Source organism: Notamacropus eugenii, chromosome 2 (assembly GCF_028372415.1).
Source record: "Notamacropus eugenii isolate mMacEug1 chromosome 2, mMacEug1.pri_v2, whole genome shotgun sequence".
NCBI classification, from domain to species: Eukaryota; Metazoa; Chordata; class Mammalia; order Diprotodontia; family Macropodidae; genus Notamacropus; species Notamacropus eugenii.
In genome coordinates, this window is record NC_092873.1 from 88495189 (window position 1) to 88508427 (window position 13239).

Genomic DNA, 13239 nt, shown 5'->3' on the forward strand with positions numbered 1-13239 from the left:
AGGCCCTCAAACTGACTTTACTCTTATCCACCAAGACACTACTAGATAGAGACTGCAGAGATCAAAGACGGGAGAGGAATCATACTTTTAAAAAATATGTAAAAGTTTTGCTATAAACAAGATCTGCGAACAAAATGGATGATTATTAATTATTGAATGGTTGAAAATGTATTTCTGAGCATAATTAGCTATCATTTTGCCTTGAGAAATGTCAAAATGAAACATACCTTCAGATAACACAGAGGGACTGAGGCTGAGTGAATTGAGGAGAACCATGAATCAAATATCGGAAAGGAAAATAACTGTGGAAGATTTAAGAACCATAATCAAACCAGTGACCAATGCTCACTGGAGAAGACTGATGGTTCTCACCTCTTGGCAAAAAGATGAAGAGTGAGACATGAATTTTCAAACTAGAACCACATGTTGATTTGTTTTTGGTAATCACACTCATTTGTGAGAGAAGACTTTTAACTTTAGGTAGGAGGAGGAAGGTAATAGAAATAGTTGTGACAAAGTAAGAGGAGAACAATTTTGGACCTTGTGCTGACAATAGAGCTTGGTGAGCCCTTTACTTAGTGGGCAGCCTCTTAATGGGTAGCTTCATTTTATATTCTTGCTAATTTTCAGAAGCAAGCTCACCAACCTCAGTGTTCATATGTGTTTCCATAATTGGGCTTTCACTCCCTTCTCTCCTCTTATAATAAATTATTTCTCTCAAAGAAAGCGTCAGTAAATCCTTAAAATACAGAAAAGAACATAAAGAATTTCAGAACTGGAAACAGCAAAGCAGACCAGTGTGGGAGCTACCTTGTTAAGTCTGAAATGTACCTAGAAAATAACCTGGCTGCGCATAAAGGAGGGTCACACTTTTAGGTACAGTCCTATTTTTCTGTTTTTTGTATAGGAAAATGTTCATATTTGTTAGCAATGGTAATAATAAAAATATTTTAAGAGATTTGTTGATTATGTTCTAATCTTAGTTTTATTTAAACAGTATGAATGAATGTATGATTCTGATAGATTATATCTTCAAGTGAAATAAAATTATATAAGAATTGAATAGTGAACAGAGAAGAGCCTTCAATTAGGACCTTGCTCTGCTCCAAAAACCTTACTGGATTCTCAGCTACAAATATTATTAATGTAAAAATGACTTGCCAGACCTTCAATGTGGTCAATATAAAGCATTGTGGAAATAGCAATAAAAGGATATTTTCAAAAAAAAGTAGAAGGAGTAGATTATTAAATTATATTGGGAGTGTCACACTGGAATGGCAATATACAAAATAATTCCAAAAGAAATACATCATGCAATCCAACTGATTGTTTCTGTGGACCTGAAAGGAAGGTACACAAAATACAAGAAAAAGGTCTAGAAATTTTGGATTTTTGAAAATCTGATATGTCACTATGGGTTGTTTACAAAATCAAAAACAGCTCTGAATGGGGATTGTGCTGGCACAAGCAAAGACCAAATTCACCTTGGAGAGAGCCAGATCTACTAGATGGCAGTATGATTGAGCTTCTCCCCCAATCAACCTGGTGTTCTATTTGATAACATTCCCAAGAGCAGCCTATGGTGTCTATTTTCTGCAGGGGTTAGTATGAAAAATTCTTCAAATCTCTAATATTTAGAAAAATACAATCTAGAGCAACTCTAAGGTTCCAACACACACCACACACACACACACACACACACACACACACACACACATGCACGCATGCACGTATGCACGCATGCACGCACACATACACGATAGATAAGAAAGGAAAATGAGAAATGTTGGAACAGATGCTGGCAAACAGGCACACTAATGCACTGCTAGGGGAGCTATGAGTAGGTCCAGTCACTCTGCAAAGCAATTCGAAACTATCCCCCAGAGTCACTAAACTATGCTCAGTCTTTGTTTCAACAGTACCACTCCCAGTCCTATAGCCCAAATGCAATCCAAAAAAGAGGAAAATGACTTAGAAGTACAGAGTACTAGCCATTAGGCAAACCAGCCGCCTCCAGGGAAGAGGTAAAGAACCTATAGACCCAGCAATATTTACAACAGCTCTTGTAGTATCCCAAACTTAGAAATGGAAGAAACTGGAAAATGGAAATGATCAAATTACAATATATAGTTGGAATGAAATCCTATTTGTACCCCCAAGAAATGACAAAATGGGCAATTTCAGGAAAAAAAACCGTGGGAAGGCCTTTGTGAAATGATGCAGAGTGAAGTGAACAGAGCAAAAAAAAACAACTGCTACAATCATGTAAAGGAAAACAACTTGGAAAGACAGAAAAACTCAGATCACTGTCATTCTGGGATTTTGAAGGACTGATGGGGCATGCTGCCCTCTTCTGGACACACTGACATAAGGTGCAGAATAAGGCAGACATTTTTCAGATGGGGATAATAGGGAATTTGGGGTGGTTTCACTATTCATATTTGTTTAAGGTCTTCGTTTTTCTTTTTGCCTTTCAATTTGGGAGTAGGGTGGAGTTGGGGTATTGGGAGAATTATGTGAGAGAGGAAAGAAAGGAGATGAAAAAGAAAAGTCATGAAGGTATTTTCAAAGAAAAAATGTCAGAGAACAGAAGGAAGGTTATTACAAAGCACAATCCCATCCACCTTGAAAGCTACAGGTGGAATTTAGGATATTTTAAAAGAAAACCAAGCTGTACTTAGAGATATTATCATGTCCAATACTTTTATCTGCCCATTTTATGGGTTATTTAGGTTCTGACTAGAAATTAAAAAGAAATAAAACAGTGAAGTGAGTAGGAAGTAGAATAGGAACAGCTGGAAGACTTGAAAGATGCCCAAATGGAGATTATCGTGTTGATTTGGTGTATAGAAAGGAAAGGCAATGTAGGATGCCTTCATGCTGTCTGATACAGAATTTTAAAGACACACACAAGCACGTGTTACATTGAGATATCAGTTCTAAACTCATTATTAATAAGCCCTGCTGAAAGTTCTTCCCTTTCTCTTGTGTCGGGATATGGTTCCATTCAAAATAGCTGAAAGCGACACAAAACTGTTCTTTCACAAATACTATGCACTTCCTTCTTGAGGAAGGAGCATGTTCTATGAGAAAAGGAAAACATTTTTGGAGAGAGATAGGAGCATTTTCTCCCCTTACCAGATCAAATTAGGAATAAAATACTTTGAGACATTATCAGATCAGCCTTTCTGGAGCAGTGAACACAAGTGGGCCTCTTTCAGTCCTCCCTCCCTTGGCTTCTCTAACATGGATTTCTCCCCACGTTGGTCCATTCCTTCTACCCTTTCTTTCTCCTCTTCTTTCTTCATTATGAGTATTTCAGAACATCTGTCCTCAGGTCTCTACAGCATCTCTTGCTTCCATTTCTTCTTTGCTATCCCCACTACTTCTAGGCCAATTTGCTTTTAAATTACTTTTAACTTTCCTATTGTAATATCCTCTTAAATAGACTCCCTACTTTCACACTTAGCAAATACACCCTGCTTGACACTGGCGAAGCAGAATTTAGATGTCATTCCCCATTTCACCTTTGTCCCCAAATCACCAAAGCTTCATTCACTGATGATTTCCTACAGAGAGAAGGAAGAAGGAATAGTGCAACTGGACTCAAAGGGTCCTTGAACCTGTTCTCAAGTCAACTAACTATTCTAGCCTCAATTTCCTAATCTGTAAAAAGGAATTGAAATAGTTGACCTCTAACGTGCTTTCCATTTTTCCATCTTTAGTGATCTGAGCAAGTTCTTTAATCTGCTTTTCAACACTAAACATTTTGGAACCAAACTAAATGTCTACCTTTCTCCTATATTCTCCAGTTAACCAAAAAGTTCTCATTCTCTTACCTCAGTGATCTTGGCCAGACATTCTCTATGTTTGAAACCCCCTCCCCAACTGCTTGTCATTTGACATCCTCTCTCCCTTTCCAACTCCTCCATGATGACTGATTTCTTCAAAATTCCACTCCTAGTTGGCAACAATCTTCCATTGCTCAGTCCTCATTCCCCCTCTACTCCACGTATTCCTTAGTTATAACATATTATATCAGTTATCAGTTATAGCGTAAGTTCCCTTATTTTGAAGATGATGGAACTAGCCTAGATGGCCATTAACACCTCTTCTAGCTACAGATCTATAATTCCATTTCAGAGTGAGGTTGTGTTGATGTGTTATACCTCCTGCCTCCTTGCCCATACAAGCTTTTCCCTCAGTATAAAATATATTCCCCCACTGTCTCCAATTCAGACTCCCTGGATTCATTCCAAGGACTGCTCAGGTACCACATCTCTTCTTTAAGACTCCTCCTGCCATACTTCCATACTGCTTAATGTTCTCTGCCTCTTGTCATAAATTTGCACTTATTTCTGTGTCTTTGAAGCATAGCCCTACGGGAGGAAACTGGTTCTGGAGTCAGAGGAGCTTAGATGCAGACCATCCTAAGGCAATTCCTTTCTGTGTGACTTTCCCTCTCCAGGCCTCAGTTTCCTCCTTGACCAAATGAGGGCAGTACACTCAATGGCTTCTCAGATTCCTTCTGCCTGAATGTATGAGCCTAGGTTTTACTCTGGTAGTCCACAGGTTTCTTGAGAGGAGGGATACTTTGTTTTACTTTACAGATTACCTAGCAAAGTACCATATGGTGAGAAAGGTCATGGTATTTAAGGAACTGAATAGGTCTTAAGTAGCTTAGAACCACCATGATATATTTATTGGTATCCTACCTGTAACTTAGCTCAGGGGTGTAGGTGCCTGAGAAGAGGTTGAAGAACTGAAAATCCTGGTACAAATGCTGAGAGGCAGCTGCCCCTAGAGTGGGAAGATGGGGGTTCAATTCCTCCCCTGACACCTTCTCTTCCTCCTCTGGATTGAGTGGACAGCTTCTTCTACTAATGAAATCACAATCCCAGGTATAAAACAACAACCAACCCAAGTACTTTTCCCAGGAAACCTAGCCTGATTTTCCTAGAGCTCTGAGAGATTCAAAGACTGGCTCAAGGTCACACAGCTGGACAATGTCATGAGCAGGACTTGACCTTAGGACTTCTAATCCCAATGGGAAGACCTTTATTCCCGATGCTGAGCAGACTCTCAACTCTTGAGCTAGTTTTTAAGGGAAGGGAATGAGCAAATATACAGTGCCTACTGTATGCTAGGCACTTTGCTAAGCAATTTACATTTTTTTTTTGTCATTTGATCCTTCCAGCAACCCTGTGAGATACTTGCCATTGTTTTCCACATTTTATAGTGCAGGAAAATGAGACAAACCAATGTTAAGTGACTTGCCCAGGTCTCACACCTGGTAAGTGTTTAAGGCTGGATTTTAGCTTCACTTCTTTCTGACTCAATGTCCTGAGCTCTCTCCACTTCACTGCCTAATTTCCTGCTAAATTGTAGTACTATTGCTCTGTGAAACACAAATGAATACAACCTCTTCCTTAAAAGCTACAGGATGACAACCTTGGAATTTTCTTTTATCAAACTACTCATTTATTTAGACCCCTTCTCCCCACACACACAGTCCTGTGTCCCTCTGACTGTATGAGTACAAAATGCCCAATTGAGGATACTTTCTTCCAATGTTGCTTGACACATTCTCAGTATACAAAACTGGTATATTTCAGTGATGGAATTTTATCCCACTCCTTCCTAACTAAGGAGCCAAATCCCTATCCTCTCTGTCTTTCTACTTTTTCCTCCTCTAAAAGGAAAAGAATGAAAATCTTATTTCTTGGTCGGTTATCAAATCTTTGAAAAATAAAATTGACCCATCCCACAAAATCTCGGTAAGGAATACCCAGTCCCACTCATGTGCAGTAATAGTATCTAACACTTATATACACTAGTAACAAAATCATCTAGGTTTCATCCCTCATCTATAATGACTGTTTTCTAAAATTCATTTATTTACTTAACATTCTTTTATTTTTAATTTTGAGTATACCCTATATCCCAGAAGCATTTACCTTGAAGATCAGATCACCTTTATCTTTGATGAAGACATGTAAGGCCAGAAGACATGCCCTGGGGATGGACACAGACCAAGCTGGTAAAGGTCTCACTTTAAGCTGGTTAGAGAGTGATCACATTCTTAAACCATGCCTTTAGCTCAGACTAGGAGAGATCTCCTTTAGAGCTAGGCTGAGAAATGGGGTTTGAAAAATGGGGCTTGTGGAGTAATACCAATTATTCAATGACACAGCATAATATTTATTTTCCTCAAAGGACAGAGCACTTGGCTTCCAGTCAGGAAGACCTGAGTTTAAACTCAGTTTTAGACATTTACTAGGTGTGTGACCCTGGACAAGTCACTTAGCCTTTATGTTAATCTATTGGTTAACTAATGGTTAACCTAATTATTAGCACTGTTTGACCTAATGGTTAACAAGTTAATCTCTTGATTATTGAAGTAGCTTTGGAATAGGCCATCATTTTTTACCATTTGGCTCCATTCATTTGGTGCTGAAAGATGAATATGGACCTGCTACCAAGAGAAGATGAGAAGTACCCAATTTGTAAAGAGAATAATTCTGTCTGGGGTTGTTTGGCCAATGTCCTTCTTGAGTTTACAAAGCTGTACAGAATTTAAGCTTTTATTCCTTATATTGGGGCATGATTTGGAGGTGAGCTTTAGAAGGTGCTTTTGGGGGAGGGTATAGGGCTGTTTTGTCTTGTTTTGTTTTCTAGTTGAAATTTCCTCCAGCTTCTACTCTAGTACTAGGCTTTTGTGGAGAAGAGGGGAAGTGAGTAAATGAAAGAACTAAGCCTCTTGCTAGTTTTGTTCACACTTTACAATTTACTAAGTAAAAATATTTTTTGATTCATTGTGAACTGGAATAAAACTCTCCCACAGTTCAAAATTAACCAGGATATACTTCTAATCTCTGTATATTATATATTCAAAGAAGAATGCCTACTCCTACAGCAGGAAAAGTCTGATTGCCATGTTTTTGTTTGTTTGTATTTGTTTTATTCTTTCAGGGTGTGTTTGCTTCTTATACATCTTGATAAGCCATTCACCAACTGATAGGCAGCCCCTAAAATTTCAATTCTCTACCATCACAAAAAGAACTGCTATAAATATTTTTAAACATGTAATTCCTTTTCCATCTTTCTCCTGGTTCTGCTCCCTTCACTCAGCATCCATTCATGTGAGCCTTTCCAGGTTTTTCTGAAATTCGCCTGCTCATTATTTATTTTGGAATAATACTATTCCATTGCATTCATATGCCACAACTTGTTCAGCCATTCCCCAGTTGATGGGCATCCCCTGAATTTCCAATTCTCTGTCAGCACAAAAAAGAACTGCTATAAATAGTTTTGTACATGTGAGTCCTTTTCCATTTTTGTGATCTTTTTGGGATCATAGGTCTGTACCTAGTAGTCAAAGAGTATGCACAGTTTTATAGACCTTTGGACATAGTTCCAAATTGCTCTCCAGAATAGTTGGATCAGCTCCCAACTCCACCAGCAATGGATTAGTGTTCCAATTTCCCCATGTGTTCTCCTGCTCGGGGTCAGAGCCCGAACCCCCTGGATCCCCCTGACCAACAGGTCTCTAAATGCCTGTCAGTCTGAGCAATCCATGAGCTGTGAAGGAAGGAGACCAGAGACAAGATGATCCAAGCAACTCTCTTTATTCAGCTGAAGGTTAGGGTTTATAAAGGCTGTATCCACCAATCACATACATGCTGAGCTCATCCCCTTACTTCGCCATCTCATGACTATTCCACATCCTTACACCCGCAGTAAGTAAGGAAGCTTATCTTGTTCCTGCAGCTAGTTCCTGGGTTCCCAGGCTCACTTGTTACTTTACTGTAGGGGACATCAGTATCTGCGGGAACATCAGGTTCCAGGGTCACACACAGCTTCTGCCAGGGTGTGCATCGGCACCGTTCCCACGGGAACAGGCTGTGCCTCTGATTTGCACCCCCTGGGACCCTCTGGGCCCCGTACATTCTCCAATATTTATCACTTTCCTTTTTGTCATATTAGCTAATCTGAAAGGTGTGAGGTGGTACATAAAAGTTGTTTTAATTTACATTTCTCTAATAAATAATAATTTAGACCATTTTTTCATATGACTATGGATGGCTTTGATTCTTTCTCTGAAAACTGCCTGTCCACATACTTTGACCATTTCTCAATTAGGAAATTGATTATATTCTTATAAATTTGACTCAGTTCTCTATATATTTTAAAAATGAAATCTGTATCAGGAACATTGGCTATAAAAATTGTTTCTCAGCTTTTTGTTTACGTTCTTATCTTGGTTACACTGGTTTTGTGTAAAACATGTTTAATTTAAAATAATCAAAATTATCCATTTTATATTTCATAATGTTTTCTATCTCTTCTCTGGTCATAAATTATTCCCTTCTCCACAGACCTGACAGATAAACTATACTTTGCTTTCCTAATTTACTTGTGGCATCACTCTTTAGTGATGTTCCCATTTCTACCTTATGTTGGTATAGGGTATGAGATATTGGTCTATATCTATTTTCTGCCATACTCTTTTCCAGGCTTCCCTGTAGTTTTTGTTAAATAGTGAGTTGTTATCCCAAAATCTGGAGTCTCTGGGTTTATTTAACAGTAGATTTCTATAGTCATTGACTATAGTGTCTTGTGCACCCAACCTATTCCACTGATCTGCCACTCTGTTTCTTAATCAGTACCAAATAGTTTTGATGATTGCTGCTTTACGATTCAGTTTTAGATCTAATATGGGTGAACCACCTTCCTTTGCGTATTTTCCACTAATTCCCTTGATATTCTTGACTTCTGTTTTCCAGATGAATTTTATTCTCTATCTCTATAAAATGATTTTTGACCAGTATGGCACTGAATAATAAATTAATTTAAGTAGAATTGTCATTTTTACTCTATTAGTGCAGCTTATCCATAAGTATCTGATATTTTTTGAATTGTTTAGATCTGACTTTATTTGTGGGAAAAGTGTTTTGCAATCATGTTCATACAGTTTCTGGATTTGTCTTGTTAGGTAGACTTCCAAATATTTTATGTCATCTACAGTTACTTCAGATGGAATTTCTCTTTCTGTTGCTGCTGGGTTTTGTTAGCAATATATAGAATTACTGATGATTTGTGTGGGTTTATCTCATATCCTACAACTTTGATAAAGTTGTTCATTATTTCAAGTAAATTTTTCCCTGATTATCTAGGATTCTGTAAGTACACCATCATATCATTGACAAAGAGTGATAGCTTTGCTTTTTCATTGCCTGTTCTAATTACTTCAATTCCTTTTTCTTCTCTTATTGCTAAAGCTAACATTTCTAGTACAATATTAAATAACAGTGGTGATAATGGGCATCCATTGTTCACCTTTGATCTTATTGGGAACATTTCTGTCTTATCCCCATTACTTGCAAATGCCTTTAGATAGATGCTACCTATCATTTTAAGGAAGCTTCCATTTATTCCTATATTCTCTAGTGTTTTTAACAGGATTGGTTATATGTTCTGCTCCAGACTTTTACAATTACTCTGTATGTATCTCTTTGCTTCAAATGTGTTTCTTGTAAACAACATATTGTAGGATTATGATTTTTAATCCACTCTGCTATCTGTTTCCATTTTATGGGAGAGTTCACTTCATTCACACTCACATTTATGATTACTGTGTCTCTCTCCATTCTACTTTCCCCATTTATTCTTTTCTCTCTACGTTCATCTTTTTCCTTCTCACCAGTGTTTTACTTCTAACCACTACCTCCCTTAATTTGCCCTCCCATCTATCAACCCCCTCTTTTTTCTTTCCCCTTTCCCCTACTTTTTCCCCCTTTGTCCTCCCTTCTTTTCACCCTCTCCCTTTTCTTTACCCTTTCTCCTCCTACTTCTGTATAGAGTAAAACAGATTTCTAAAGTCAACTGAATGTGTATGTTATTCTCTCCTTGAGCCAAATCCAATGAAAGTAAGTTTCAAACAAAGCTCAGTCCCCCTCCCTTCTTTCTTTTTACTGTAATAGTTCTTTGCACCTCTTCATGTGATATAATTCACCTTATTTTGCTTCCCCATCTCCTTTGCTCCCACTGCAATTCTTTGTTTCTCCCTTAATTCATTATTTTTATCATCACATCAAAGTCTACTTATACTCACATCCTCTGTCTATGTACATCCCTCCTAAATGCCATAATAAGGGTATGATTCTCAAGCATTACAAGTGTCATCTTCCCATTTAGGAATGTAAACAGTTTACCCTTATTGAATAACATGGTTTTTCTTCTTTTCTGTTTACCTTTTTATACTTCTCTTCAGTCTTGTATTTGAAGATAGAATTTTCTGTTCACCTCTGAATTTTTCATCAGGAATTATTTAAAGTCCCTGATTTCATTGAATGTCCATCTCCTCCCCTGAAAGATTATTCTTAGTTTTTCTGGGTAGTTGATCTTTGGTTGTTTTGTTTTTGGTTTTTGTTATTTTTTTTGCCTTAAGGAATATCATATTCCAAACCCTTCCATTCTTTAATGTAGAAGCTGCTGAGTCCTGCATAATTCTGACTGTGGTTCCATGATATTTAAATTGTTTCTTTCTGCCTGTATTTTCTCTTTAACCTCATAATTCTGGAGTTTAGCTACAACAATCTTTGGACTTTTAATGCTGAGATCTCTTTCAGGGGGCAATCAGTGGATTCTTTTGATGACTATTTTGCCTTCTGATTCTAGGATATCAGAACATTTTTCCTTGATAATTTCCTGAAAGATGTTGTGCACGTTCTTTCTTTTTATCATAGATTTCAAGCAGTCTAAAAATTCTTAAATTATCTCTTAGATGTGTTTTCTAGGTCAGTTATTTTTCCACTGAGGCATTTTACATGTTCTTCTATTTTTCATCCTTTTGATTTTGTTTGACTGATTCATGACTTCTCATGGAGTCATTAGCTTCTACATGTCCAATTCTAATTTTTAAAAGAATTATTTTCTTCAGCTACCTTTTCCAAACTATTGACTCTTTCTTGCATATTTCTCATTTCTCTTTCCATTTTTTCTTCTACCTTTCTTATATGACTCTTAAAATCTTTCTTAAGTTCTTCCAAGAGGGTGTTTTAGACTTGAGACCAATTCATATTATTCTTTGAGGTTTCAGATGTAGGTATGTTGACAATGTTGCCTCTTCTGAGTTTGTGTTTTGATCTTCCCTGCCACCATAGAAGCTCTCTATGGTCAATATACACTTTGCTTTTGCTCATCTTGTTTGCTTATTTCCTGGTCTTTTAAGTTGAGCTCTCTTGTTGGAACACAGGGACAGTGTCACAAGCATAATGTGCTGGGGGCCAGGGACCTGGTCACTGGCTTTGTATGTTGGAGCCTCAGATGATGGCAGCTAGAAGCTGTAAAGTTCTGGTAGCTTACTTGGTGCTGAGCTGGGGTCCTAATGGTGGTGTGTGCTGAGGCTAGGTGGGGTTTTTCTATAATTATCCAAACTTTTCTCCTCATCCTACCCTCAGCCCAAGCCTGCTTTTTCTAAGCAGATGACTTTTCTTAATATATTGAGAAAATTGATGCCATTCATTATCCTTATTGTACAGCTTAGCTTAGAACACTTCCATCTCTATCCTTATCTCTTTTGCTTGTATATCTGAAGAAGATCCTCTTCTTGCCAAAGTCAGTCAGTCTACTTTGCAGTTTCCAGGTGTAAGGGGTCATAATCAATAGTTTTTAAAGAGTAGCTATTCCTACCTCCAAACCTACATAGAACTTTTTTCCTAATAACAGATTTAGCAATATTTATTCTGGGTCTCCTGCGTCATAGTGCTCAGTTCTGGGGTTACAAGCAAAGTCAAAACAGAGATGATTGATAGTCATAGAATATATTCAACTTAGCTTGCTTTTATAAACCATGAGGACAGCTAGCTCTTCCTCATTCAGGGGAAGTTACTTGTGCACCATGACCTAAACACCAAGGACTCCTCTAATCCAATTTATATCCCCTTATATCCTTTCCCTATTTACATACTTGCTTTAAAAAATCAAAAATGGTGTGCTTTGGGCACACTGATGCACAATCCTCAGTCCAGACTCTTTTCTGGTGATTGGGGAAGACCAAAAAATTTACATGGATTCTAATTGCCTTTTCCATTGCAGTGAACTGAATCTTTTTTCTTTAAATATATAAATTTATTTCATTAAATATTTCCCAATGACAGGTAAAATGTTGCAATAGTAATTTTTTAAAACTTTGAGTTAATTTCACTCCACTCTCATCCCTCCCCCTTCCTTGAGAAGGTAAATAACTTAATATCTGCTGTACAGATGAAGACAGGCAAAATATTTCCCTGTTAGTCATGTATTGCACTGAGTCTGAATAATGGCCATGACACACAGGTCTTAAACACTGTCCATTGTGCCAGGGAACTTTAAGCAGCTTGATGAGTTGTGTTAGATGCATGGTACCTGAAATTAATGATGGAGGATGGAGGCTGACACTTTCAAGCTGAAATATATAGTGTTGTGGGCTGACAGTACAATTTTTTTCAAATTGTCATTTGTGTTGGCCAGTCTTGGGGCTGCCAATAGGCTCCATTAACCCAGCCCTCAAAAAGACCAGATTTCTGACACAAACTATATAATGTTGCATAACTATAGTATATCTGGAGAGGAGGCTGCCAATCAGGAGTGGGATGGTAGAGAAGGTAGTCATCATGGAGCAGATGAAAAGGTAAGAAGGATGTCAACTTCAGAAGAAGTGGGGGAGGGGATTCCATGTCAAAGTTACTGGGGTGAGAGAATGTGTGGCTGCTTTTTTAATTTGACTGGAGAATGTAGGAGAAAACTGGAAAGGTAGGTTGGTTCAAAAATGTTTGGGGAAGTCAGAGTCAGGATGACTGAGAAAAAGTGGGGACTCACCTGAACTCTACCAATAACGCTTCCAAATACCTTTAAATGATGCTTCTAAACAAAATCTAGAGTGGAGGAACCCACAAAAGCATGAAGGAGAATAATTTTCCAGCCCAAGACAACTTAGAAGATCAGTAGGAAAAACCTTTTGCACCACTGTGAAAGTGGAGCACAGTCCAACACAGGCCATGCACTTAGCCCTAGGAAACCAGGAGCAGACTTTTGGGTCATTGATTCAGTGCCACTAGTGGCAGTTTCTGGACCTCTCAGCCCACAGATGGTAAAGGGGTCAGACAAGCAGTCAAAGGAAATGAAAAGGATCCCTTTGCTGGCACTGGGTGCAAGGCTGTTGCATTGCCCATACTTGGCTCTGGGGTGCAGCTCTGG

At 38.1% G+C, this 13239-nt stretch overlaps 1 pseudogene; it reads left to right on the forward strand.

The window, feature by feature from the left end:
• LOC140522753 (pre-mRNA-splicing factor SLU7-like) overlaps window positions 1-13239 on the forward strand; it is a 94216-nt pseudogene that overhangs the window by 32863 nt on the left and 48114 nt on the right.